Source organism: Dicentrarchus labrax, unplaced genomic scaffold (genome assembly GCF_905237075.1).
Source record: "Dicentrarchus labrax unplaced genomic scaffold, dlabrax2021, whole genome shotgun sequence".
NCBI classification, from domain to species: domain Eukaryota; kingdom Metazoa; phylum Chordata; class Actinopteri; family Moronidae; genus Dicentrarchus; species Dicentrarchus labrax.
The window spans coordinates 32,397,193-32,424,137 of NW_026136720.1; the positions used below are offsets into that span (position 1 = coordinate 32,397,193).

The 26,945-nt window shown below is 39.4% G+C and overlaps 1 long non-coding RNA gene and 2 pseudogenes across 2 annotated transcripts; 2 read left to right on the forward strand and 1 right to left on the reverse strand.

Annotated features, from left to right (window-relative positions):
• The window catches only part of LOC127352613 (protein NLRC5-like), a 38,074-nt pseudogene extending 26,100 nt beyond the window's left edge, over positions 1–11,974 (reverse strand).
• LOC127353494 (uncharacterized) lies at positions 885–2,204 on the forward strand. Of its 2 annotated transcripts, none has more exons than XR_007881303.1 (2): positions 885–931; positions 1,011–2,204. It is a non-coding gene; the product is annotated as an uncharacterized LOC127353494 (long non-coding RNA). The 2 variants fall into 2 exon arrangements; XR_007881304.1 differs by having other exon boundaries at positions 888–923.
• An 8,112-nt stretch (positions 11,975–20,086) lies between the features above and the next one.
• On the forward strand, positions 20,087–26,227 carry LOC127352614 (myosin-4-like; annotated as a pseudogene).
• Positions 26,228–26,945: the final 718 nt, after the last annotated feature.

Here is a 26,945-nt window from a genome sequence, read left to right on the forward strand (position 1 = left end):
TAAATCAATTTAATTGAGAAAACAATCAGGAGATAAAGTCATAATGAAAAATATAAAATAAGTTGCAGTCTTATACAAAATAGTTTGAAATGAGCTCCACCTCAACCAACTACAACAACAAAATGCTGCTTAGACATTAATCCATCAGTAATGATAATCTAATTATATAATAGTGTGATAGTCACAGGGGCAATTGTTCTGATTAGAGACTACTTTCATTTCTATACCTTAAATACTTTTTCCAGATTATACTTGCATACTTTCACTTGCTGTATTGCAGGGGTCTCCAACCTTTTTTCCTCTGAGAGCTACTTTTACAAAATAAAAATGGCAGAGAGCTACTCATGTTTTGTAACATTTATTCTCATTTCGAACAAACTCAATAAGCTTTCTTTTCCGGAACATTTACAATATGTTACTGTCCACATCTCACATTCTGTATTAAAATATCACAAAAATATTCTTATTATTATCATCATCATCATCATCATTATTATTATTATTATTATTATTATTACTACAAATACAGATATTGCTACTTATTCACTTATCATTGTTATATATGTCCATGTCACTGTGTCACTCTTCACAAAACTATCTACATGCACCAAGACATCTGAAAATGAAATGTTATTATGGATCACTTACAATTTCTACAAACCAAGAATCAAAAACTTTACCCAACACAACCTTTTAAATCCTCAATATATCAGTATATTCTAAATGGCGAAATCCACATAAAGAACCACATAAAGAACAAAAATTGCATTCACAATAAAAATCATTCAGTTCAGTTCAGTTCAATATTGAGCAGTGAAGGTGTGTGTGTGTGTGTGTGTGTGAGAGAGTGTGAATGTGTTCAGAAGTTCAGTCTGTCTTAGCGAGGGAGATGACTGACACTGCAAGGAGTCAACAAGAGAGGGGTATGCTGGTGTGTATCCACTTAAGTTCACTCTTATGGAGTCATTTAAATGTTAATCTGTCAGTCTTGTTCTGAGCTTTGATTTCAGGACATTCATGTCAGAAAAAGCTGACTCACAGAGGTATGTAGACCCAAACTAAGCAGACATTTTCATAGCTGCTTGGTGAAGATTTTCATTGTTATCTGGCTCTACCAAGCTCCAGAAATGCTGTGAATGCTGCTGAGACTTCAACTGCACATTATTTTGAAGTTTATAACCTCCTTTTCCATTTCCACAGGATCAACACAGAAAAGTTCAGCCATCTGTCGTGAAATCTCACTTATGTCCACATCCATGAAAGGGTTGGCCATAAATGTCACACAGGGCTCAAGTTTCTCAAAGTCACTGAATCTGTCAGCAAACTTATGTCCAAGCCTTGATAAGAGGTCACAATACTTGGATACATTTAAAACGCTGGCTGCACCTGTGTGACTGTCAAGCATCTTTGAGACAAGTGCTGAAATCTTTTGTTTTTCACTTGCTGAATGTACAATGACAGTTTTGCACTGAACACCTTGACAGCACTGATCATGTCGGAAAACAAATTCATTCATTTGTATTTAATCAATTGGTCCTCATTGGTCATGTGAAACTAAATTGAAACGCCTTACAACTCCTTTGAGAGGGTTTCACTTCTCCCTTTGAGTAAAATAGTAAACTGCATTGAACAGCTAGGAGTCCTCTGAATTCAGTACAATCAAACTGTACTGAAAGTAAAACTATATGTTATGAATGTCGTTGTCATGGCTCTGCTCCTCTCCTGCTCCCTTTGCTCCTCCTCCTTCACTGTGTGTGTGTCTAATGAAGGTGCGGTCTCCATTCACCTCACCTGTGCGTTGTCTCACCTGCTCTTCATCTACTCATTAGTCTCAGCCCTCAAGAACCCCGGTCTTCCTTTCTTTCGGCGCCAGATTGTTTTTTAGCAGACTTGGTGGTACTCTTGTGCCTCCTCTCAGTGAGTAGCTTGCTCCTTCCTGTACCTGCTCTCCCGTCAGATCTCCATATCTCCAGAGTTCCAGAGATCCTTCCCGTGCAGTTCAGGTTCCAGAGTCAGCTTTCCAGTGCCTCCATGTCTTCGGTCTCTCTGCCAGTTCACCAGCCTCCCGTGCTGTTCGGTTCCCAGAGTCGGCTCTCTAGTGCTTCCGTGTCTCCGCTCTCCCTGCCGTTTCTCCTGCCCATTCCTGCCGAGGCCACCCCTCATTTCCCCCAGTGTGTGTTAAATAAAGCCCCTTAAAACCCTTATCCTGTCTGTGTGTCTGTTCCTGGGTTCAACCATAACACTAGCCCATCACAGTTGTGTCAGTGGTGTGAAATGGTGCTGTGTTTGGTACTCTACTCAGCCTTCACCTCTGTGGCGGTGTCTTTGGCATGTCATTGCTTCCTCTTTCGTCAGGGTCACGGCTAAGGGAATGCACCAATAACAGTGAGGTAGACCTGTGTAAGGGTGGAGGGTATTTGGGCTTGTGTAGCAAGTAGCTGGGTTCTACCATTTGTTCCATCTTCACTCCCTCTTCTTCCTCCTTGATGTACAGTTTGTGCATGATTCCCTCCTTTACTGTCCTCTTCTCCTCTTCCTCCTGCCACCTGTACTCATTTTTTCTTCTTTTTCTCTCACTTTTTCACCTGTGACTCTCCCTCCCAGTAAATGCTCCAGGCAGATGCAGCAGATGTTGCAGAGTGCAGGGAGGGATGACATGGCAAGGAAGTGTCGCGTGATAAGAAGGAGGTCCGCTGCCTGCACTCCAAGAGATCCACTGGCTGAGTTACCTTTGCAGTTGAGACATAAAATAGTTTAAAACCACAAAAACGTAAGGTAGACCCACACAGTATTTTCCCCTAATTTTGCCTGTGTAGACTTGTGGGTGAGTTCAGACTGAGGTTGATTGATATCACTCTGGCTCTCCTGTTAGTTTTGTTGCAACTGTTATGATTCTCGTTATTGCATGAAGTTCAGTGATCTTATGTAATACCCAGCAAAGCTCAGCCCAACTTCAAGCTGAGCAGAGGTTAGCTGGAATAAATGAAAACACACATGGGTGTGCAAGGTCAATTTCAAAATGCACATGAGGAAATTCCATTTCATGACCAAATGAATTGCTTCAGAGCTAGCTTTTTTGCATTCTGATAACCTAACTACAATTACACTATAATTATGCAAAAGATCTAAAGATGAATCTTCTACCCCCTGGAGTCTTAAAGGGGTCCACTAGCAAATACATTTACTGAGTGACTTGCATGGTCAAAATCAGAAAGATTTCCTTGAAATATGGTTCAAGCTCCAAAAACACAGGATCCTGCACAATCATGCATAAGGTTCTGTTCTATTCAGGTCAAACAGAGTCAGTGGACTGCTTTCGTGCATGTTGTCTAGGGATGAGAAGTATGCCATTATCTGTATCTGTATCTGTTGGGTTGATCAGATGTTGCTGTATTTATAACAGAACAGCCAGAACAGCTTCAGAGCAATGTTTTTGATCACAAGAGTAAGAACTATTTACAGAACATGTTTTATATATATATATATATATATATATAAAAGCTGTTTACGAGTACAGATACTGATGCATTTTACTCTGATGGTACTCGTATTTGTAAAAAGTATATTATCTGTTCCGTATACTCATGGAAGCTTAATTAGTATCATTGGTAAAAACCTGTGTTTACCCCTTGTGGCTTGTCAAAATGGCTGCTGTGAAAGGGTCTATTGGTCTATTGCCAAGTGAATGGAGAGCTAACTCTATGCAGAATAACAAATATCACACTGTAAGTATAAAAGGCACGTTTTCACCTTTTACAAAGAAGTTGTGCACATACTCCTTGATCTCATGGCAGTCCCACCCCAGCAGCTACCCCACTTTATCTGATAAGCCTTCCAAATCAATGACATCTCGAGCACGACAGGTGACCACCACAGTACATCCTGGAAGAAGCTGGCGATTTAACAACGCAGAGATGAGGTCTGCGACAGGCAGAGGCTTTTCTGGGTCCAATAGCTCTCTCTGCTCTTTCTTTTGTCTGGTGAGTTTTCTGTGAAACTCATCATAGCCATTGAGAACCCAACAGATTTGCTCTGGATTGGTAAAGAGGTAATCCACAATGGCTCTCTGCCTAAAACACAGAATATATGTACAATGAAAGAATGACAGAGAAAATGTATTAGTAATGTTCACTGGTGGCTATGATTTGTTTATTACAGTTGTTTAAAACATTTAAATAATACCCCAAAATACCATGTTGATAAATATTTCCTTTTAGAAAATATAGCCTTTAACTGGTGGACATATTGAGTCCTCTGACCGTACTACTAATGAAGCCCCGCCGTTGTTGTTGATAACTTCAAAAATTCGTTGACATGCTTGATGCGAGTGTTTCCAGGAGGATGTCGGGAATGTTGCTCCATGTGGTGAAGATGGCTTCACAAAGGGCATCCATGGTCTGGAACTGATCTCTGTTTTTGTAAACTTCCCTTGCCATCCATCCCCAAACGTTCTCAATGGGATTTAGATAAGGGGAACACGCAGGACGGCCTAATAGAGCAACGTTATTCGAAGTCCTTCGTCAGGCGGGCGTTGTGAACTGCAGCGTTGTCCTGCTGAAAGACCCAGTAGATCACCACAAAGTCGAGGGCTCTCAGTCAAGAGGGATGCCCGCTGCAACATCTCCACATAGCCAGCTGCGGTTTGACGCCCCTGCACAACCTGAAGCTCCATTGTTCCATTGAAGGAAAAAGCACCCCAGATCATGATGGAGCTTCCTCCACTGTGCCGCCTAGAAAACATCTCCAGTGGGATCTCCTTGTCATACCAGTAACGTTGGAAGCCATCAGGACCGTCAAGGTAAAACATTTTCTCATCAGAGAATAAAACTTTCTTCCACCTTTCAATGTCCCATGTTTGGTGCTCCCTTGCAAAGTGCAAACGGGCACGTTTGTGGTGTGGGAGGAGAAGTGGCCTTTGAAGACGTTTTTTGCTCTTAAAGCCCTTCTGTCGCAGACGTTGTCTGATGGTTATTGCGCTACAGTCAGCATCAGTCAAGGGTCTTAATTTGGATCGAGGATCGGCCTGTGTATTCACGGACAGCCCATTGGATCCTCTGGCTCGGCGCAGGTGAAATTTTTTTGTGTCTACCACTTGACATTTTTGTCCCATAACCTTCAGGACCTTTTAAGAAATTTTCGTCCAACCTCGGCAGCGATGGTGCGTTCCGAGAGGCCTTGCTTGTGCAGCTCAACATCCTGCCACGTTCAAAGACAGAAAGCCTTTTTGCCTTTGTCATCAGGTGGTCATGACAGTGTGAATGCCTGATAGAAAATGCCACGAAAGCAAGATTTTTGCACAAATTTGGACTTTTTAAGGCTATGGTCTTAAACTTTGGATCAGCTGATGAACAGCCTGTTTGAGTTTAAATGCAATTTTCAATAAATGGCCTCCTCTATTGTTTTGTCTCTTGCTCCTGTTTCTTCTTTTGGCATTTTGAAGCTCTACTTACAACCTGGTTATGTTCCACCAATGCGAAATGCGAATACTATTTTTCTCCCGGTCTTAAGATTTTGTTCAGGAGTGTATATATATATATATATATAAAGAAAAGAGCATTTTTTGGGTTGTGAATTGAATTTCTTCTGCTTTACTGCTGCTCATTTCACATCAGAAAGGTCCTGATTTATAAAGGTCTTGATTTATAAAGGTACTGATTTATAAAGATACTGATCTAGTATTGCCACCTGCATACCCTTTTGGGGTCGCTCCCTGGAGGGAGATATTGTCGGAACAGCAACTCAGACAGGGAGAGAGGGCAGGACAATAAGTTGAGCTGACGAAACTAGCAGTACAAACAGGTAGGATGAAGGGATAGGGCCCTGGATGATAGGGGAAGGGAACAGAAATAGAGAGAGTGAGGGAGTGCCAAAATGAGAGAATAAACCAAGCCTATAAGGAAAAGGTAACTGGGAACTTTTGATAGTTTTATCCATTAAAGTCTCAGGCCTGCCGCCTGCCAGCCTAATGACTGGGCAAAGGCTTCAGCAGACAAACTGTTCAGTCATTGGCGGCACAGCCCAACACAAATTTACATAGGTATGAGCCACTGGATTTATTTTTATTTTTGAAGGCAATGTCCATCAGAAAAACCGGAAGTGTGTGAACCACTTCGTGTCGGACTGTGTTCACAACCTCGGTCAGTACACTGGACTGGCTGAAAGACTGTTCCTGAAAGAGGGATTGTACCAACTGGCTGTGGAGAGACGGCAGAGGAAGTAACTTAGTCTTTTTAAGGATGTATGCTTGTTATTCATTGTTCGTGTACCGTTAGCACATGCTAACCGTTGTTAGCTACAGGAGCCAAAGTGATGCTAACGTAGTTATTGTTTGTTAAATGTTTGCAAGATGAACATGAAACTTATAAGGTGAGGTTAATATATTAAGCCAGCTGGTGCAGATGTCTCCATATTTTTCCCTGCTGATATTTTTTATAGAGATTCACACAAAGTTTATGCTGTGAATTACCAAGCTTCATGCTGGGGGAGACTCCGTAACTCTGTAACTCTATAAATGGAAAATTCATTCATCCATTATATATCTTGCTCAATTAATGACTATTGACTGTCATTATTGATGAATTCTTCTGTTAAAGTCTGATTATTGGCATTGTATCGATATTCGTGACAATTCTATTGTGTCCTACGTCAGTCAAGGGGCACGTGCGTTTACGCAGCACTATTTAATGCGTGTTTTTTAATGTCGTGAGCTATGGGGTGCCGTTTGTAAAGCGGCTCACGCTGAGAATAACAGCAACATTTTGTCACATTTAGCTTCAAACAATGTTTAAAAAACTGGTAGGAATTTTTGAGGGTCACTTTTTTGCACATTTACAACAATGTTTGTCAACTTAGAGATATTTTAAATAGTTAAATCCAAATAATAAATGTTACACCTAAATGTTAAATGTTAAATCTATATGCTAAATCTAAATGTTGAATTTAAATTTAAATCTAAATCTAAATGTTAAATCTTTAATTTAGTTTAGGCTGTTAAGCTCCTATTGTCTTCAGTGTAGATATATTGTCACAGGAAAACCCCGGAAGGGCAGGAAATGTGCTCTCAGGTTTTAGGCTGAACTAAACGGTGCTGTTCCTTATTCGTTCAAAATTATATTGTGAAATAATATAAGCACTCACCAACTACTGTTGTCGTAGACTGCATCTCTCTGCAGCCAGGGTGTCTTATTAATAAGTGTATTAAGGCAGAATGATCTGATGATCTTCATGCTATTGGTGCTCCATGCATGCAGTTGGTTTTATTTGCCCAGATGTCAGTGGTGGACATTAACAATGCACATTTACTTGAGTCCTGTATTTCATATACTTACTTTCAGTACTTTTCTTGTTTTGTTAGGGGTGTGTGCTTAAATAAAAACTGAAAATGTCAATAGCTGTCGTTTTTTTTTATTTCTATGCTTAAGTTTTTATAGGTGTTTCTTTCTGCTTTGTGTAGCAGAGTGGTTCTACAAGCAAGTTAGTGCATTCACTGGGTGGTTACAAGGGTCTCTAAATGGAATGAAAACAACTATCTACAGCAATTTATTGATGTATTATTTGAATACTTCAGTACAAAGGATGTTTTAAGTGTTGTAATTTGATGGCGCCCTTACTCCCTGTATTACGGTAGACTGATATGCCGTACTGCTGTATTGTATAAGGTTTACGGTACATACAAGACATGACGTCACGCTCCCAGTGAGCGCCAGTTGTTCTGTGTGAGCCATTCTGATGAGATGACAACACATCAGTCCGCACTTTATTGTTAAATAAATATGCCAAGAGGCTAAAGCTGATTCGAGTATGTTCTGCTTATCCTCCATACGCAGTAGATGACTGCGCACTGCAGTAAAAACCCTTAACAGGATGTATTGAATAATTTAAGTGATATATGTGTACACATACAATACAAAATAGCGCCAAATTTGGCTGAATTATAAAAGGTATAAGTGGTAAAATAAACTGCCATTTGGGAGATGAAAGAGCTGGCTCTTCTTGGTGAGCTGAGCCAAATGATCTGGCTCACTAAAAAGAACCTGGAATTCCCATCACTGCTTCAGACATTAAGAGATAAGAGTGATACACAGATACATCTGACACTGCCCAGGCACTCATTTCTTTGGGAGGAGTTGATGATAACATGAACATTACAGAAGAGCTGCTTGACCTCGACAGTCTCAAAGGCCAGACAAGAGCAGTGGCTTTATTTGACAATGTCCTATAGAAGTCCAATTCCACCAGTAAAAAAATAAAATAAAATTAATGAAATTAAGACATATCTTTGATAAAAAAAAGTTATGTCATGATTATAAAATAAAAAGTATTTAAGAAATGATGACTTTTATTACCTTTGACCCAAGCACTGGAAATCAGCAGATTGAACGATGGTGGCTGATTCCAGTTTTGGATAGACCTATTGAAATGAGATGGCTACTTCTCAGACAGCTTCTTGGACAACTCCTTGATCCAGTTTTGCTTTCTTCAAACAATCCAGGTAACTGACACATTATGAGATAAAGGATTGCTCAGTAATATTTTTATACAATCTAACTTAATATTATTTGCCTCCTAGAAAGAACTTAATGAGGTTGTAATGACTTGGAACAACCACAGAGTCCACCAAGTCCACGACTTACGATCACCTCATGGATGTCCCTCCATGTTGCATGCAGTCCCTCATCTGTAGGGAGGCAGAGATTGTTTGCACCATGTGGACCTGGAGAAAGTTCAAGTCTGCCTTGAAGAATGTGTGTTCAAGGACTTCCCATGTGACCTAATGTCAGAGCATAATCCAACATTAACAAATGATATGATAAATTATATACGTATATTGAACTCAAACAACTAATGAACAATGAACTAGATCTATCATTAATGTTCCTTGGCCTGTGTCACGTTATATTTCAGAAATGCTTTTTTGTTGTTGTTGAAACTCATATACTGATTGCAGTTTACAAAATTATGTTTTAACCTGTGATGAATGCAAATTCTATGTTGTAACTATTTAAACATATAAAAGATGTATCAAATATTTTCAGTTCTTTTGAACAAAATATATGTATACACAAATGACTATGCTGTCCTAACATTGACTGAGTAAAAAATCTAAATCCACACATTTATTAACTGAATTATTTATTCAAATATTTAAACATCCACCGCATACAAAACTGATTTCATTTGAACTTCAATTAAATCTAACTTGCTACAGCAGGGAGCCTATAATAGTAACCCATTAATAGGCTTATAGAATGGTTGAATGTCTTTTGGTAAAAAACAATAACAGCACCTGAATAGAAATGTGAAATGAAAAAAGAATATGTACCCTGTAACAAGATTATACTAGTATTTGACATGTACTCTTTTTATTATGAACTAGATATTTTAAATGAAAGTATTGTGGGACTGAAGTGCTTTACTGAAGGTAGCTTCACTAAGAAAATTACTGAAATATTGTTATTGTTAATAATAATTAATGGTTTACTCGCTTTGGTAATATTTTCAAACTATTATAACAAATACAATGCATTTGTAACAGTTAAGTGAATGTAACAGGTAATGAAATACCAATTTTATTTCAAATATTTAAAATAAAATGTGTGTGTCTGTGTGTGTGTTATGTAGGTAAGATGAATAGCAAATGCTTTCAAGTCAGGAGTTGTAAATGTATCAAATACAACACAGACAGGTTCCTCCATTTTTCTCTCATAGCTCAAATTACCTTAAACATAAGGAACAAAAACAAAAAACAGTATGTTGAAATCACTCATTTACACTCAGGTTGTTGGTGAAGTCTAGCAATATAAGCAATATAAGTCTTACACTACTTCTTTAACTGAGGTATTCACAGGAAGTTCTCTGCATTGAAACATAGCATTTGAAAACAATGTTCAACAAAACAGAAGTGGCAAAAATCAGCAGAAAAATGTGGACAGCATGTTAAAGCTGTGACAGTTACATAAGGCAACTGTAGTAATTCCTTCATAAGCCAAAACATCTGGAAAACCGACAAAGTCTCTTAAACAACGTCCACACATTACTTTTTAAGACTTTGTTCATTTCATGTTGAAAAAATGGTTAGTTGTCATAATTGACTGGTAACTCCAAGTAACAGCCACATGTATGAGCAACAGGTCTTCTCCGAAATCCCTAAAGTTGTTTGAAGTTGACAGTGATGCTGTTTCCTGTGTGATCCAGTGCAAACTCTGAGGAATGAGGACAGATGCTGGGTGAATGACTCTCTAAGGTATGCACTTACATACTTGACAATTTGTTTCTCCTGGGCACTCTGGGTACTGGGGTAAGTAAGAGATTTTTCACTATCTTACCCGATGTTGGTTGTAGCTCTTCATAGACAGCTGCAACCCCTTTCAGCTCTGATCTAACAGGTGCGAGTGTGTGGCTCCACGGCTCAATCACAAAGGCAGGCTCTGGAATCAGTTTTTGCTGAGCAAGCTCCCTCAAGATTTGCTCAATGTTATCTGCTGTTGGAAGCAGTTGTGAATATCCGTGATTTCCAACAATTCCTCTTGGTCGACTTCTTCAAAATCGGAAAAACAAGATTTAGAGATCACTTGCTCAGACTCAGACACATACTTCAAACGCTGTCCACAAGATCACTCTCTACAAAGCCCAAAACAGCTTTCTCCAGACGTACAGTAGCAAGTTTTACAGGAAGGTACTTCTCTTTTTGCCAGCAAAATGTGATGATTCTGCCTACACTTTTCCATTCTTCTTTTTACCAAAATCATGATGTAGGTATGGCACTTGGAAGTCATTTCCAATAGTGCACTGCTCATAAATGTTATCACAGTACATCTCTCAAAAAAACCTCCACCATCCGCAATCTTTTCAAGCTTTCCATTGGGAAGAATAACTTTAAAGAAAAGGTCATCCTCCAGGATACTTTCCTCTGAAAACAGAGGCAAGGTATCATCAACACTGGAGTACTCCATCCCAGAGATGCTTTCTGTGTGGCCACTGTCCTCTAAAGCATCCGCATGAAGCAATGTTTCATGATCTGGCAAACTAGATGCCTCAGTGGTGTAAAGAGGGGAAACACTGTCACTGCTTGCATTTGCAAATACTGTGCTGCTTCCAACATAAACAACATCTGTAGCATTTATCTCCCCGCAGTGTCTGTTGCAGAAGTGATGGTGAGAGAGAGGTGATAGCTATCAGGCCTGTCATGTGTTTTTTCACATCCTTGTGCAGTTGCATCACTTTTCTCCTCCTCATTTATGGAACTGGCGAGAAGAGAACTGAATGTCTCTCTTCTTAGTCATTAAATAGAAACGTAAGACAGGTGACTTTGTCTTTTCATAAAGTTCCCCAGCTGTGATATTATCCTCTAATGAATGCTGCTGAAAGTCAGTTAAATCTATGTCTCCACCCCTCCCCCTGCTCTACATCATGTCCTCCACAACCTGAGGACCTCACCCCTCCCCCAACTGTCACCTCTACAGTGTCCTTCACGCCTGACCTTGTGAGAAGACAGCTGAGGAGACTCCACTCCGGCAAAGCTTCAGGCCCCGACGGTGTATTTCCCAGGGTGCTTAAAGCCTGTGCCCCCCAGCTCTGTGGTGTACTCAGTCAAGTCTTCAGCCTGAGCCTGCATCTCCAGGCGGTCCCTGTGCTGTGGAAGACGTCCTGCGTCGTTCCTGTGCAAAAGACGCTGCGTCCCAGTGGCCCTCAGGACTACAGACCGGTGGCTCTGACGTCCCACATCATGAAGGCCCTGGAGAGGCTTGTCCTGGAGCAGCTAAGGCCTACGGTCAGGCCCTTCAGTGATCCACTACAGTTCGCCTACCAGCCCCGCCTGGGAGTTGAGGATGGCATCATCTACCTGCTGAACAGAGTCTACACTCATCTGGACAAGCCAGCGAGTCATGTTCTTTGACTTCTCCAGTGCTTTCAACACCATCCATCCAGCTCTACTGGGTGAGAAGATTGCTGCGACGCAGGTGGAGGCCCCCATCGTGTCCTGGATTGTTGATTACCTGATGGGCAGACCACAGTACGTACGCCTACAGAACTGTGTGTCTGACAGGGTGGTCAGCAACACTGGGGCCCCACAGGGGACTGTCCTCTCTTCCTTCCTCTTCACCCTCTTCACCTCAGACTTCAACTATTGCACTCAGTCCTGCCACCTTCAGAAGTTTTCTGATGACTCAGCAATAGTTGCCTGCATTGAAAAGGGTGATTAGAATGAATACAGGACTGTTGTGGGCAACTTTGTCGGCCAAAGGCGACTCTTTTTCCTAAGGAGGCTGAGGTCCTTTAACATCTGACGGACGATGCTGTTGGGGCCAGTGCGATCTTCTTCGCTGTCACATGCTGGGGCAGTGGACTGAAGGTTGCAGACACCAACAGAATAAATAAACTGATCAAGAGGGCTGGTGATGTCGTGGGGGGAAGAGCTGGACACTCTGACGACCGTGGCTGAGAGGAGGATGCTGTCCAGGCTTCAGTCTATCTTGGACAATGTCACACACCCTCTCTACGACATACTGGCTCAGCAGAGGAGCACCTTCAGCAGAAGACTCCTCTCACCCAGATGCACCACAGAGCGCCACAGGAAATCTTTCCTGCCTGTGGTCATCAAACTCTATAACGCCTCCCTAAGAGAGTCAGACCCCCCCCCCCCGTAATCTGACGGACAATCATTTTTTGCACTTTTTGCACATTATTCAAGTGTACATTTGACCTTTTATATATAAATAGTTATATATGTATATATTTATATTTTGTTCTTAATAGAAGTTGCTTGTATAATATATGTTGTTTGTATATCTGGAGTTTGTAACAAAAATAATTTCCCCCTGGGATTATTAAAGTATTTCTGATTCTGATTCTGATTAATGCATCCACTGATTGCAGTTCCGAATGGCTTTAGCATGTTGTAGCCATCAGTGTGCCAGTTTGGGCCACAGCTGTGGTAAACAGTCTGTTTCTGGACCTCAGATCAACACTGTCACCATCCAATAACTGCAGCAATATTCAAACTGTTTCTCACAATTCCATGTTACCAATATTTTTGGTTCATCCATCTATAAGCATGACACTAAACAGATGTTTCCAATTGCTGTTCAATGAAGGTTGCCACCACAGCCACATCGGTTTTGTTTTTTCTGTGCCACAACTGCTTCTTGCTTAATACAATCCCATGAGGAACAGCAAACAAATTAAGTATTTAAACTGTTGTAAAGCCACATTTAAAGTATAGTCTTCAGTGTACTCTCAATCCATTTCTGTGCCAAATTGAATAGGAGAACTCAAAGATCTGTTGTGTTTAAGTATCTCATAATATGACTTTTTATCTCATAATTTCGACTTTCTGTCTCTTAATTTGGACTTTTTTTTATCATTTCTCTTCTCCTCTTTTTTTAATTAATTTTTATTATTTTAGGGGGATTTATTTAATTTTTTTACTGGCGGAAATGGGCTTCCATACATTTTAAACAAAGTGCTCTCGCAAAAACCTAGGGTCCTAGAAATGCCGTCCTGAAGCCTGTGGTACTGCAGGAACGTAACATTGCGTGAGGTGGTTCTGTCGGGGGTCTGCAGCGCTTCTTCTCTCTCAGAAGAGAAATTTAACAATTCTTGGCAAAAAGGGACAACCGATGCAAGAACTGTCGGATCTTGTCTGGCTGGCAGAGTTGGCATTTTTGGTTTACGTTACAAAACATTTGAATGAGCTAAACATAAAGCCTGTAAGGGCAAAATGCAGTGGTGAGCCAGCTATATGTACACATAAAGGCCTTCCAAAGAAAGCTCCAAATATTGTAAGACACTTGTCACACTCAGAGCCCAGTACGTCACATTTCCCTGCGCTGCGCGGGGTCATGGGCAGATTTCCAGACGACCCTATTGGTGCGTAAACAAGGAGGTATGCAGCAGCTATCACATGTCTCTTCAACAGGCGCTTTCAGTGTTTTGCTACTGTCAAAAAGGGCAAGTTGCTTTTCTCCTCTCCCTGCCCCACGGACCCTGATGAAGCCCCACACCAGCTGCAGATGGAGCTCACTCAGCTGCAGTGCGATGAGGTCGAGCGGTCGACACCAACAGCTCTCACTTGTGAACTTTCACCAGCAGTTGGATAAAGACAGGTTCCCAGGAATGGGAGCGTTTGCAAAGAAAATGGAGAGCTTGTTCGGCTGCACACATTTGTGTGAGCAGATGAACCTGAAAGAGAACCGGTTGAGGTCCAGACTAACAGATCCCCACCTACGCATCTCAACCACTGCTCTCAAACCAGACCTGGACTGTGTACTGCAATCCAGATCTCAGTATCACCCCTCACATTATGGTCAATTCCATGTCTCTTAGTCATCTGACTACACTACAGTTTCTGAGTGAGTAAAAGTATATTTCATAGCTTGGCTTAATTGTTAGACATATTCGCACCTCCCTGGTGTATTTCTTGGTCATCTGATATTCATAAAATGCAGTTTCTGAGTGACATATATTATATAATATATATGTATTTTTATAATTATAAAAATATATTATTTTATATATTTTCAACTTTGTGGAACCTTTTTGGAATTCCTAATTGCTTGTTCATGGCGTTATCTGAGTCTTATGTGGTATGAAAAAAAGCCTGAATTGTTTAGTGTTAAAGACCTGTGTTTTCTTGGTCATCTGAAATTCATAAAATGCAGAGTGACTATATTTAACCTGTATATTTCTCATCTTTGTGGAACTTTTGTGGAATTTTAAATTGTTTGTTCCTTGTGTTATATGACTCTGATGTGATATGAAAGAAAGGCTGAATTGTTCAGCGAAGACCTAGGTTACACTGCTTTTTGAAAAAAACAATTGTTTGGCACTGTTTTTCTGAGTAATTATTTCTGTTTTTCTGATTAATTTATTTGTTGGTATGTTTTTCTGATTTTCTGCGTATTTTTTTTTTTCGGTTTTTCTGACTCATTTTTTTTTCTGAGTTCAGAGAGCATTTGAAACAATAGACTCATTAATTCCTTTATTGAGAGCTCGATTTAACGGAAACAAACATGACCGGCTTGTTTAGTTAAATCAAATTTTATTTTGATCTGGGTTTAAGACACTGGGATATAGTCCTGTCTTTAAGTCATATAGATGGTATTATCATTAATTTGTCGACTCTACGCAGGCACCTGAGGACTTAGCGCTTGTGCAGAAGGAAAGCCCATTCAGATCTGCTAGTCAAAGCAATGTTTCTCCAGGATCAGCTGGACAGATATGGCATGCTCCAAATATCCTCGATAATTCAGAAAAAAAATTAATCAGAAAATTGGGGGGGGGGGGATTACCACGAAAAACAGAAAAAAACATTTGTCGCTTCCATTTTTTTTTTTCCATTTGTTATTGCAATATAAATACAATTGCTATAATGCAGTGCATTTGCATGTGACTTTATTATGGTGCTCAGTATTATCGAATCTGGCCCTCTTGGATACCCCTGGTCTAGTTATTATTTTTATTTTACATAAAGCAGCTGTGGACAAAAGTGGTAATGTTTCCAAATCAAACAGTGGTAGGCATTAAGAATCTTCTTACTGATGGTCTTGTGTGCTACTGTAGGTCATATAGAGGCATCAGTATGAAACTGAGATGGTTGTACAACTATTTAAAAAACTCCTTGTAGTACGTTTAACCCAAATGTTCTTTTTAAGTTAGTAACACAAGTCAATAAAGTTAAACTAAAACTAGACTGAGTTTCTTTCTGAATAAATATCAGGTTTAATTAAATGTTAAGTATTAAATTAATTCATTACAACTAGGAGCAAAAAGTCAATTCTTATTATAGAACAGGCAAATCTCTCAAAGAGCACATGGAGGCACATGTTCAAGCACTGACTGGAAGTCTGCCATGTGCCTTGTTTTACTAAAGCACTTCTACTGAATGCACTGCAGTGTGTGTAGGAGAATCTTGAGGTATGGCTTAAATTGTTTAGCTAAGCAGTAGGACTTTTCTGTGCATATTAATACATACAGTAATACATATGATCTGAGATTCTGAGAGATTATTATTAGTATGATCCATTAATTTGCCATGATCCAGAAAAGGCTGTGACTGGTGACTGTTGTAATGTATAGTCAGTATCAAGTGTTTGAATTTACATCAGAAACATGCCTGATCTGTGTTCACACTCTTGCTGTGGTGCTCCACAAGTCTTATGCTTAAAGATAATTTGCAGTTTCTCCTATTATCTTCACTTTTATAGGGCAGTACAATGTTATGTCACTATAGTAACTACTCAGCTTATTGGCTTTTTACAGAAGCTTCAAAACTGCCTAGTGCCTTGAAAGTCCCACCCCCAACATACTACACCACTTGACCTCTGACCTTGGAGCCTGTCTCTTCCTTCTCAGTAGTCTGACACCTCTCTCATTACAGTGAGTAGGCGTAATTAGATCATTACTGCACACTAAATGTTAATTGAGCTTTCAAGCAAACACAATGTAAAAATACATATTTATTACATAGTGAGTGATTCATGGACTTTCACTCAACGTTAACAGACTATAAATTGAACAAATAAATCCCATCCTCCATGTGTGGCACTACAAGAGGATGGGAATTTCTTTTAGGTTTATTTAGGTGTTAAAATCAGGTTGATGACACTGATTTTATTAAGACTGACTGTTAATAGCTATTTAATTTAGTTACCTTGATTGAAGTCAGCCAAAGTAATTATCATGGTTGTTGAGCATAAATGAATGAATAGAAAAACATTTCAGAATGTGAGCCATACTAATAGTAGCTTTGATCTTTTTCTTCTCAAAGTGAGCTAAATAAGACGGCTGTAGCATCTGACCAAGTGAGGTAAAGTCTGGAGTGGGAGGGTTTTCCTGTGACCCATCAATCACCTGCATGCTCCCTGTCCCTGAAGTACCTGCTTTTCTTAGCTTGTACCATAATTTGTGTATATGGTGTAATTATAAAGAGTTCAATTATCACTACAATGACTCTCTTCAGCCTGTAGTACTAGTCAGCTCACAACAGGCATTTAAATTCACACACTGAGTACATAAACACAGATAGCATAGTTGACAGGAATGTGATTGATGTGATGTGATGACCTATTCAGTGAAATTTTCATTTCATGTCATTATTTGTTTGTGTATCTTTGATAAACTGTACACTAAAAAACTGTTGTGGAAACATTTGATTTTGTTGGGCTTTTGGATCATTCGCAGCATGAACAAACCTTCAATCAATTCTGTATAATATATCAATATGCTAATAATTAAACATTTTGAGACATCCAGGTGACAAACAATGTCATGACCACTTTTCTTCAGAACCAGCTTTATTGGCAAATTCCGTGTGCACATATAAAGAATTTGACTCCCAGTTAGACACAGTTCTAAGAACAAATTTCAGGAAGATAGAAACAGACGGCTAAAAACATTGACAACAAAGCTAAACAAAGATCAATAAAATAACAAAACATAAAACAAACCTTAACTATAATGTACATGCCAGTAGTTGAAAAAAAGAGTAGAGAATACATACAAATATATAAAAATCAATAATATAATTCTTATATATACAAACTGACCTGTTTGAGTAAATTGTAAACAAGAATGCAATAGTTCAAGGTTGCAGAGTACAAAAAATGCTAGAATAATTATTGAATCTTGTTAACACTTATATTAGGTCTCATAAAGTTTAAAGCAGTATTCACTTTTGGGCAAAATATTATTTTGGTTTAGTCAATATACTTTACAGTCAACCAATCGAGGATGAGGCTTGCGTCTTCCCACTCTTTGATGACATGCCCACTTCTTTGACCTCTACACTGCAATCTTTAACTACTCAAATTACATATTGGCTAGAGGGCCCCCAGAAACGAAACGTGTTCCTCATTGCACCCAAGTTAGCTGACAAGTGGCTGACTCTGACCCCTAAATCAAACTCACTTTATGATGCCAACTGATTCTTTTGTAAGAAAACATCATAGTGGCATTCCTGTGAAATGCATTTATTAGTTAGTTTAGAAGATAAATAAATCATTTGTCACTAATAGTTTAAATAATTAAATTAAAGATAATATATTCAATACATTTTGTACTTATTTAATGATTGCAAATTGAGTCATATCTCGGTAATTTATATGTGCACAATCAGAATCTGCATAATAATCCAATTTACTGATCCCGGTATGCTTCTTAAGGTTGCTTTACTATACAACCATTAATTCTCAAAAAATAATTTTAAAAATCTTATCTGTACCTTAAGATGTAAGTGACATTATAACAGCTTAGTGTTAGATATAATCATTTTTAATCACATTTTTATATGAAACTGTTATTCAACTTTTATATATGCCATGTTTCAAAAGAAGTCAAAAACGACTTACTTCAGAAAGGGATTGACCCAAATGTAGTGCCAGCTAAATATTTCAAATGCTTCAAGACTCAGCTGTCATTCTAGCCATATTTGGCACGATACCCTGTTTTAAGCCTTGCTTTGTAAGCAAACCAGACTGAATATAAGGGGTACAAGAGGAGCTTCAGTGTGTGTGGTGGTAGACCAGTGAAGTTCCTGCTTGTGGTGAGGATATCTACTATTGCATTGTACAATTTTGCTAAGGTTATTATTTTTAGCCCCTTTCACTCCATTTTTGACCCCCTGAACATATACGAAAAGCCAATTTTATTCGATAAAGTTTTCAGGCCTGGTGAAAAATTGGATATTCTATGCTTCGCTTTCGGGTCGGACACTAGGTGACGCTACTATTAAGAAAAGTGCATTTAGGCTAATAACTCCCACACCGTTTGTCGCACATCTAAAAACCTTACATCCATGCCTTCAGTAAAGGGATCTGCATCTCCCCATAAAGGCCACGTCCATTTCCGCCTATAATTTTTTTTCCGCTGGAGGCGAAAATGGCCATAAACTACTTTTTACTGTTCCTCCTATGCGCTTTTGTCCGATTCGCACAAAACTTTTCACGTTGAATCCGGAGACCGCCCTGGCAAAAAAAGTTTTAAATTTAAAGTATTTTGATATTTCAAAAAATAATTGTGTTATAAAATTAGCACTTCCTGTTGATTTTTCATCAAAAAAGGAAGTGGGGCATTTCTCCGCATTGGTATGTCTGATTGACACCAACCTTGAGTCCTTAGTCCTTGTCTTCTACAGGAATCGTGCACAATTTAAGGCCATCGCCACAAGGTGGCGCTCTTTAAAATGAAAAGTTTATATCTCCACATTGGCAAGGGTGATTACAAAACTTGGTCAAGTTGGCCATTTTGAATTCTGTGGTCATTTTCGGTGAATTTCTCACACATGTGATTAAAACAAAACTTGGCACAATGATTGCCCATGGCTCCCTGAGGCTTGCTAAAAAATTTGTCAACAATCTGCCGCTAGGTGGCGCTCTGGTGGCATGGTAAATCACTGTGCGGAGACCGTAATACTTATGAACATGAAATTCACAGGGCCCCCTACAGTATTTCAAAAAAGCAGCCCGGCGCCACATTTTACTGATATGTATGAAACTAGGTAGGCATGTGTAATGTGCCAAAACCTACAGAAAAGCCTCTTGGACCCATACCCCTAAGCCCACGGGAAGTCTGACATTTTGACCAATTATACTGACCAATTTTCAAAATTGGCCAGTGACGACTCCAATCTCCAATAAACTTAATATATTCTGTAACAGTCTTGCCCTGAACACGTCCTCATAACTTCAGTGTACGTGGTCCAATCTAAATGAAACTTCACGTGTTTGATAACAGTCCCGCCCTGAACATGTCTACATGACAATATTCAGACATAGTGATAGCGCCACCTACTGGCAACAGGAAGTATGCGCAGCATGGTGATTTTGGATAATTAATTTATATTTAGGTGTTGTTCGCCCATTGTGTACAAACCTCAAATAACAATTGATTATAAGAAATAAGAAATTACAAAATTAATCAGCTTGTCAGTGAAGGCTTCAACTCAGCTGAAGGCCACCTGTAATGATGCAAAACCATTTTTAGGTGTGAATATGTTAACTGTTTAGTACAACACCAGGCACGTGGGCACTGTTAAATCACTTGAGCAGAAAATATCAGTCTAAGATTGCTATTGTTTGACTTGCTGCAGACATTAGCCACCACCATGAGTACGGACACGGAGATGGCCGTTGATGGCAAAGCTGTCATATACCTCCGTAAGCCAGACAAGGAGAGAATTGAGGCTCAAAACAAACTCTTTGATGGCCAAGGCTGCCTGCTACATGGCTGATGCCAAGGAGCTGTACTTGAAGGTAACAAGCCTCAAGAAAGATGGTAGCAGAGTCAGTTTGACAAAATTGAGGACATGGACATGATGACCCATCTCAATGAAGCCTCTGTGTTGTATAACCTCAAAGAGCGTTATGCAGCATGGATGATCTACGTAAGAAATGCTGCCTAATAAGAAAAGAGAAATATACCTGTACAGCGAAACTACCTATACTAAGAGTCAACTGCTGGATCACTTTCAGACCTACTCTGGGCTGTTCTGCGCCACTGTGAACCCCTATAGGTGGCTCCCAGTGTACTATCAGGAAGTTGTAAATGCCTATAGAGGCAAGAAGCGTATGGAGGCTCCTGCCCACATCTTCTCTGTCTCTGACAACACCTATCAGTTCATGCTTACTAGTAAGTTGTTACCATAACAATGTTGAATTAATCAGTATATGAGGTTTCTGCTGGGTAAAAAATGTTTTGTTTTTTTCCCAATTGGGCAGATAGGATGGGAGAACTTGATCACGTAAGTTTCACATTTGTTGACTTTGCTGAACATAATCTAATATGATAACATTCTTACAAGTCTGTGTCTATACCTAGGGGAGAATCCAGTCTACACATGCCCTGTGAATTTCATATTAATAACTACTACGGTCTCCACACAGTGATTTACTATGCCACCAGAACCACCTAGTGGCGGATTGTTGACACAATTTTTCACCAGGCCTGACAACTTTGCCAAATAAAATTGAGTTTTCGTATATGTTCAGGGGGGCAAAAATGCAGTCGGAGGGGCTAAAAATAGGTAAGAATAAGAATTCTAGCAAATAAAATAGGGACCTCCAGCGGTCGCTGGCTCAGTCCCTAAATATCCTTTTACATGTCTGATGAAGAACTTCCCGGTCATCCACCAGCTCAGATGTAACGGTGTGCTGGAGGGTATCAGAATCTGCAGAAAAGGTTTCCCCAGCAGAATCCTCTATGCTGACTTCAAGCAGAGGTATCAACGGAACACAATTATGATGCAGACTATTCAAAGAAAATGTTCACACTGACCACTAATTCTCTTATAAAAGGTACAAGGTGCTGAATGCCAGTGTCATCCCTGAGGGCCAGCTCATTGATAACAAGAGGGCAGAGTACAGACTCGGACACACCAGGGTAAGCACATTGATATACTTTAATGTACTTACCAAAGAGCACATATTCAGTCTATTTTTTTTCTTTATGGAATAGTAGAGTATCCTGAAAAACATAACCAATGGGGAATTAGGCCATGAAAGAGCCAATGCAACATCGCCATCATGTGGCAATGGATAAACATTACATATTGCCTTGTAACTTGTTACCAAGAGGCTTAAACCCTAGATCATTTATGCCCAAGATTCTGTGGTTCTATCTCACCTATTTTAAATCCAGGGGGAAAATATTAAATAACAAATCATATATTTTACTCTTACTTCTACAAATTTAATCAGATTATCACCAAATATATTAAATATAGCGAGTCTGCAAAAAAGTTAGTAATTTGATTTTACCATTTGCTACAAGATTATATTATTACTAATAATACTAATTCTTGTATGGGCTATTTTACATAAATTGAAGTACTTTGTGCATACATCACAACTACAACCAAATTGTGTTGTCTGACTCACTTGAAATTTGGCACAATTCACCTCTTGTAAAAAGGCTAATGTGCAAAAACACACAACTGTCAGCCATTTAGCATAATTGCATTTTACTGTTTAAAGTATTTAGATATAGATCCTGATGTAGATAAAAAAATTTTAAAAATTTTTTTTTTTTTTCTCTTTAAAAAAAATTTTTAAATACAGTAAATATATTATATATTTTTCATTTTTAAATGATTGTGTAGGGTACATGCTCCTTTTCTACCTTTCTAGTTTAATGTTTAGTATGCTGTATGGTAAAGACATACAGTGAATTTCTATTTTCTGTTTGTTTAGGTGTTCTTCAAAGCCGGTCTGCTGGCTACCCTTGAGGAGATGAGAGATGAAAAGCTGGCATCTCTGGTTACCATGACTCAGGCTCTCTGCCTTTGAAATCAGTCAGCTCCTCAGCAAGATTGAGGATGAGCAGTCCTTGGGTGCTCAGCTTCAGAAGAAGACCAAGGAGCTTCAGGTCACATATTGTATTATATAAAACATTACAGCACATATTTTGTATTTTGTATATTACAATAAAAAGTTGAAAAAAAACACCTACATTCAACAGGCCCGTATTGAGAAGCTGGAGGAGGAGATTGAAGCTGAGCGTGCTGCTCGCGCCAAGGTTGAGAAGCAGAGAGCTGACCTCTCCAGGGAACTTGAGGAGATCAGTGAGAGGCTGGAGGAGGCTGGTGGAGCCACTGCCGCTCAGATTGAGATGAACAAGAAGCGTGAAGCTGAGTTCCAGAAGCTCCGTCGTGACCTTGAGGAGTCCACTCTGCAGCATGAAGCCACTGCTGCTGCTCTCCGCAAGAAGCAGGCTGACAGCGTTGCTGAGCTGGGAGAGCAGATCGACAACCTCCAGCGTGTCAAGCAGAAGCTTGAGAAGGAAAAGAGTGAATACAAGATGGAGATTGATGACCTCTCCAGCAACATGGAGGCTGTTGCTAAAGCAAAGGTACACAAAATATCTAATTTTATTTTAACATCCAAATTAATATAGTAAATAAGGGAATTCATATTATATATAAAATCTGATCACTGATCTGATGTTTTTTTTCCTCATTAGGGAAATCTTGAAAAGATGTGCCGTACTCTTGAGGACCAACTGAGTGAACTGAAGACCAAGAATGATGCGTCCGTCAAATCAATGACTCGGGTGCACAGAAAGCACTTCTCCTGACAGAAAATGGTATCTACAAGTTATCAGTGAATAATCTGTTGTTCATTATTGAGAACCCTCACACAAACTAATGTATTATGACATCTTTCACACAAGGTGAGTTCAGCCGTCAAATTGAAGAGAAAGAAGCTCTTGTCTCCCAGCTGACCAGAGGCAAACAGGCCTTCACACAGCAGATTGAGGAGCGGAAGAGACAGATTGAAGAGGAGGTTAAGGTAAGAAAACGGTAAGTGAGTTCTGATAAACCTTACATGTTACTACATTTTGCACACTCAATATTAATTCTCACACCAGGCCAAGAATGCTCTTGCCCATGGACTGCAATCAGCCCGCCACGACTGTGATCTGCTGAGGGAGCAGTTTGAGGAGGAGTAGGAGGCCAAGGCTGAGCTGCAGCGTGGAATGTCCAAGGCCAACAGTGAGGTGGCTCAGTGGAGAAGCTATCCAGCGCACTGAGGAGCTTGAGGAAGCCAAGTAAGTATATTTTAAACAATTAAATGGACATAAGTGTAACACTATCGTGTAGCTCAACTGACAATGGTATTTCTGGTATCAATACTTGTATTTAAACAAATGTATACAGATATTACAATTTACATTTGTTTAGTTATTTTGGGGCAAACATTTTCGAATGCAGCTCTGCTTTTATATTTTTATCTAGTTCCTTAAAGGTATGGAATTATTTCTATTTCATATATGCAATACATTTTTTTTTTAAAAATATTTGTAACTTTAAGGTTTTCACTCAGAGACAAATTCACACCTTTTTCAAACAGGAAAAAGCTGGCCCAGCACCTTCAGGAGACTCAGGAACAGATTGAGGCAGTGAATTCCAAGTGTGCTTCTCTTGAGAAAACCAAGCAGAGGCTCCAGAGTGAGGTGGAAGACCTCATGATTGATGTGGAGAGAGCCAATGGACTGCCTGCCAACTTGGACAAGAAGCAGAGGAACTTTGACAAGGTAGCAACCTTTATTTTATGTGGCCAAGCCTTACAAACAATGAAATATATGTATTTGTCTTTATATTGCTGCAAAACAACTGAACAGTATTAATTGTGTAATTTAGGTCTTGGCAGAGTGGAAACAGAAGTTTGAGGAGGGTCAGGCAGAGCTTGAGGGGGCTCAGAAGGAGGGTTTTTTTCTCCCCAAAAATTCAAGATGAAGAACTCTTATGAGGAATCTCTGGATCACCTGGAAAACCATGAAGCGTCAAAACAAGAACCTCCAACGTGAGTTCTGACGACATTATTATTACTACATTAAGTTAGAATAATGTATTTATATTTTCCAATTCAAAGCTTAACGATATAAAACATGCATCTCTCTGCAGAGGAGATTTCAGATCTGACTGAACAGATTGGTGAGACTGGTAAGAGCATCCATGAGCTGGAGAAGTCCAAGAAGCAGGTGGAGACAGAGAAGTCTGAGATCCAGACAGCTCTTGAAGAGGCTGAGGTACATTTATTCTGCGGAGGTCTGCTGAAAATATACGGACAAATGTTTTATAAATGGTTAGAAAGCAAAGATGAATGTTGTTTTCTTTGACATCATTAGGGAACTTTGGAACATGAAGAGTCTAAGATCCGGCGTGTCTAGCTGGAGCTCAACCAGATTAAGGGTGAAGTAGACAGGAAGCTGGCTGAGAAGGATGAGGAGATGGAGCAGATCAAGAGGAACAGCCAGAGGGTGATTGACTCCATGCAGAGCATTTTGGATTCTGAGGTCGAGCAGGACGATGCCCTGAGAATCAAGAAGAAGAAGGAGGGAGACCTAAATGAGATGGAGATTCAGTTGAGCGCCAATCTCAGGTCCCGACAGCATGTATTGTAAGCATAAGTAGTTTCACAGACTATGGTCAGTGCACCTACATTTTGGCTGTCATGTGAATATTTTGCTGATATTTCTTCACAAGGATGCACAACTGCACCTTGATGATGCTGTCAGAGCCCAGGGTGACTTCAAGGAACAAGCTGCTATGGTAGAGCGCAGGAACGGTCTCATGGTGGCTGAAATTGAGGAACTTAGAGGTGCTCTGGAACAGACAGAGAGAAGCCGCCAAATGCTGAGCAGGAGCTGGTGGACGCCAGTGAGCGTATTGGACTGCTGCACTCTCAGGTAAACAAGCACTGTCATTTCTTCAGTCATTCAAAAATCTTTTCATGAGTTAACGTTGGAAATGAAGCATGCTATCCCCAGAAACTTGAGTCTAGGGTAAGACAATTCTGTTAAGATTTGCACGGTAGAGCAAATGTAAGAAAACATGCAAAACAAATATTATCTAAATATTATCTTCACTTTCTGGTTTTCTAAAGGTGCGTGAGCTGGAGGCAGAGGTTGAGGCTGAGGAGAGACGTGAAGCAGATGCTGTTAAGGGTGTTCGTAAATATGAGAGGAGGGTGAAGGAGCTCACCTATCAGGTACAACTATATTAAGATTTTACATGTACTGTACAGATCAATCTGGCTTACTTTCCATGAAATATTTTGAAACACAAATCTATATTTTCTTTTACAGACTGAGGAGGACAAGAAACATTTTACCAGGCTGCAGGATCTGGTTAAAAAGGCCTACAAGAGGCAGGCTGAGGAAGCGGTAAGGACTCACATTTATATTTAAACAATGTGCTACTTGATACACTGTCATATTTATTTTATGTACAGTACACCTAGTAGGCTATTTTCAACATTTAAACATTTTTCTGTTTTTCTGTATTTCAGGAGGAGCAAGCCAATGTTCACCTGTCAAAGTGCAGAAAGGTCCAGCATGAACTGGAGGAGGCTGAGGAGTGTGCTGACTATTGCAGAGTCCCAGGTCAACAAACTGAGAGCAAAGACCTTTGGCAAGGTAAATACATAGTTTTGTGATCAATAATTAAAACAGCATCATCAATCTTTGATTTATGTCTGTTTGTTGGAGCAGATTCTTAACAGTATTATATTCACACCATTACACAGTATTAGGTTTAAATGCTATAAAATTAATTGATTAAAATTATTGTCACCTAAAGCTCTTTAAAATCAAACTTACACAAACAATTGATCTGTTTTTTACAGGGAAAAGAAGCAGCTGAGTAAAGCATGCTTAGTGTTTCACTGTGTTGAATCATATAATATGATATAATTCATGCTGAAACAATAAAGATTAAATGGTTTCTCTTAAATTGCTGTCTGTTATACTTTCATGTCTTTGCTCCCCATGAAAGGTAGCTAATGTGAGATTTGAGAGACACTAACCAAATAGTTTTTACAATCAGTAATTAATGCAGAATGCATAACTGTTCACTGTGACACTCAAAATATTATCAAATGATATAAATAAAAAACGAGTCAAGATCATATACTGTACAATAATAATATAAATTGTATAACTCGGTCAAACTATAGTGCCAAGCATGTGGATAAACCTGACTTGATATTTTAGTATCACATGGTAAAGTAGAAATCACAGTCAGCTGTTCTATAACAGGCTACAGATGTGTGGTGTGGGTCATTATTGGGTGCACTTTAATTTCAAAGTAAATTAACATTTCTGAATGTAAATCATTCTTTATCACAGAGATTTTTCAGATTTTGAATGTAGAATTTTTTTTTCACTCCAAGTTCAACACTATTGCCTGTGACATTTAAAAATGCTACTGCTCAACAACTGGAATGGTTGACATTGGAAGTGCAGTGATATGCATGAAGCCAAAAATGGACTTGAAGCTGCAGAGTCAGTTAAAGTGCTAATAGGTTGACATATGAGTGTGAAAACCACAGACATATCCCTTACACCTTATCATAAGTAGTGGTAGTATATATTTTTTATTATATTTGTTATTTATTTATTGTTGATCTATTTAGTATTTTAAAGATTTCTTTTTTAATCAAATAAATTAA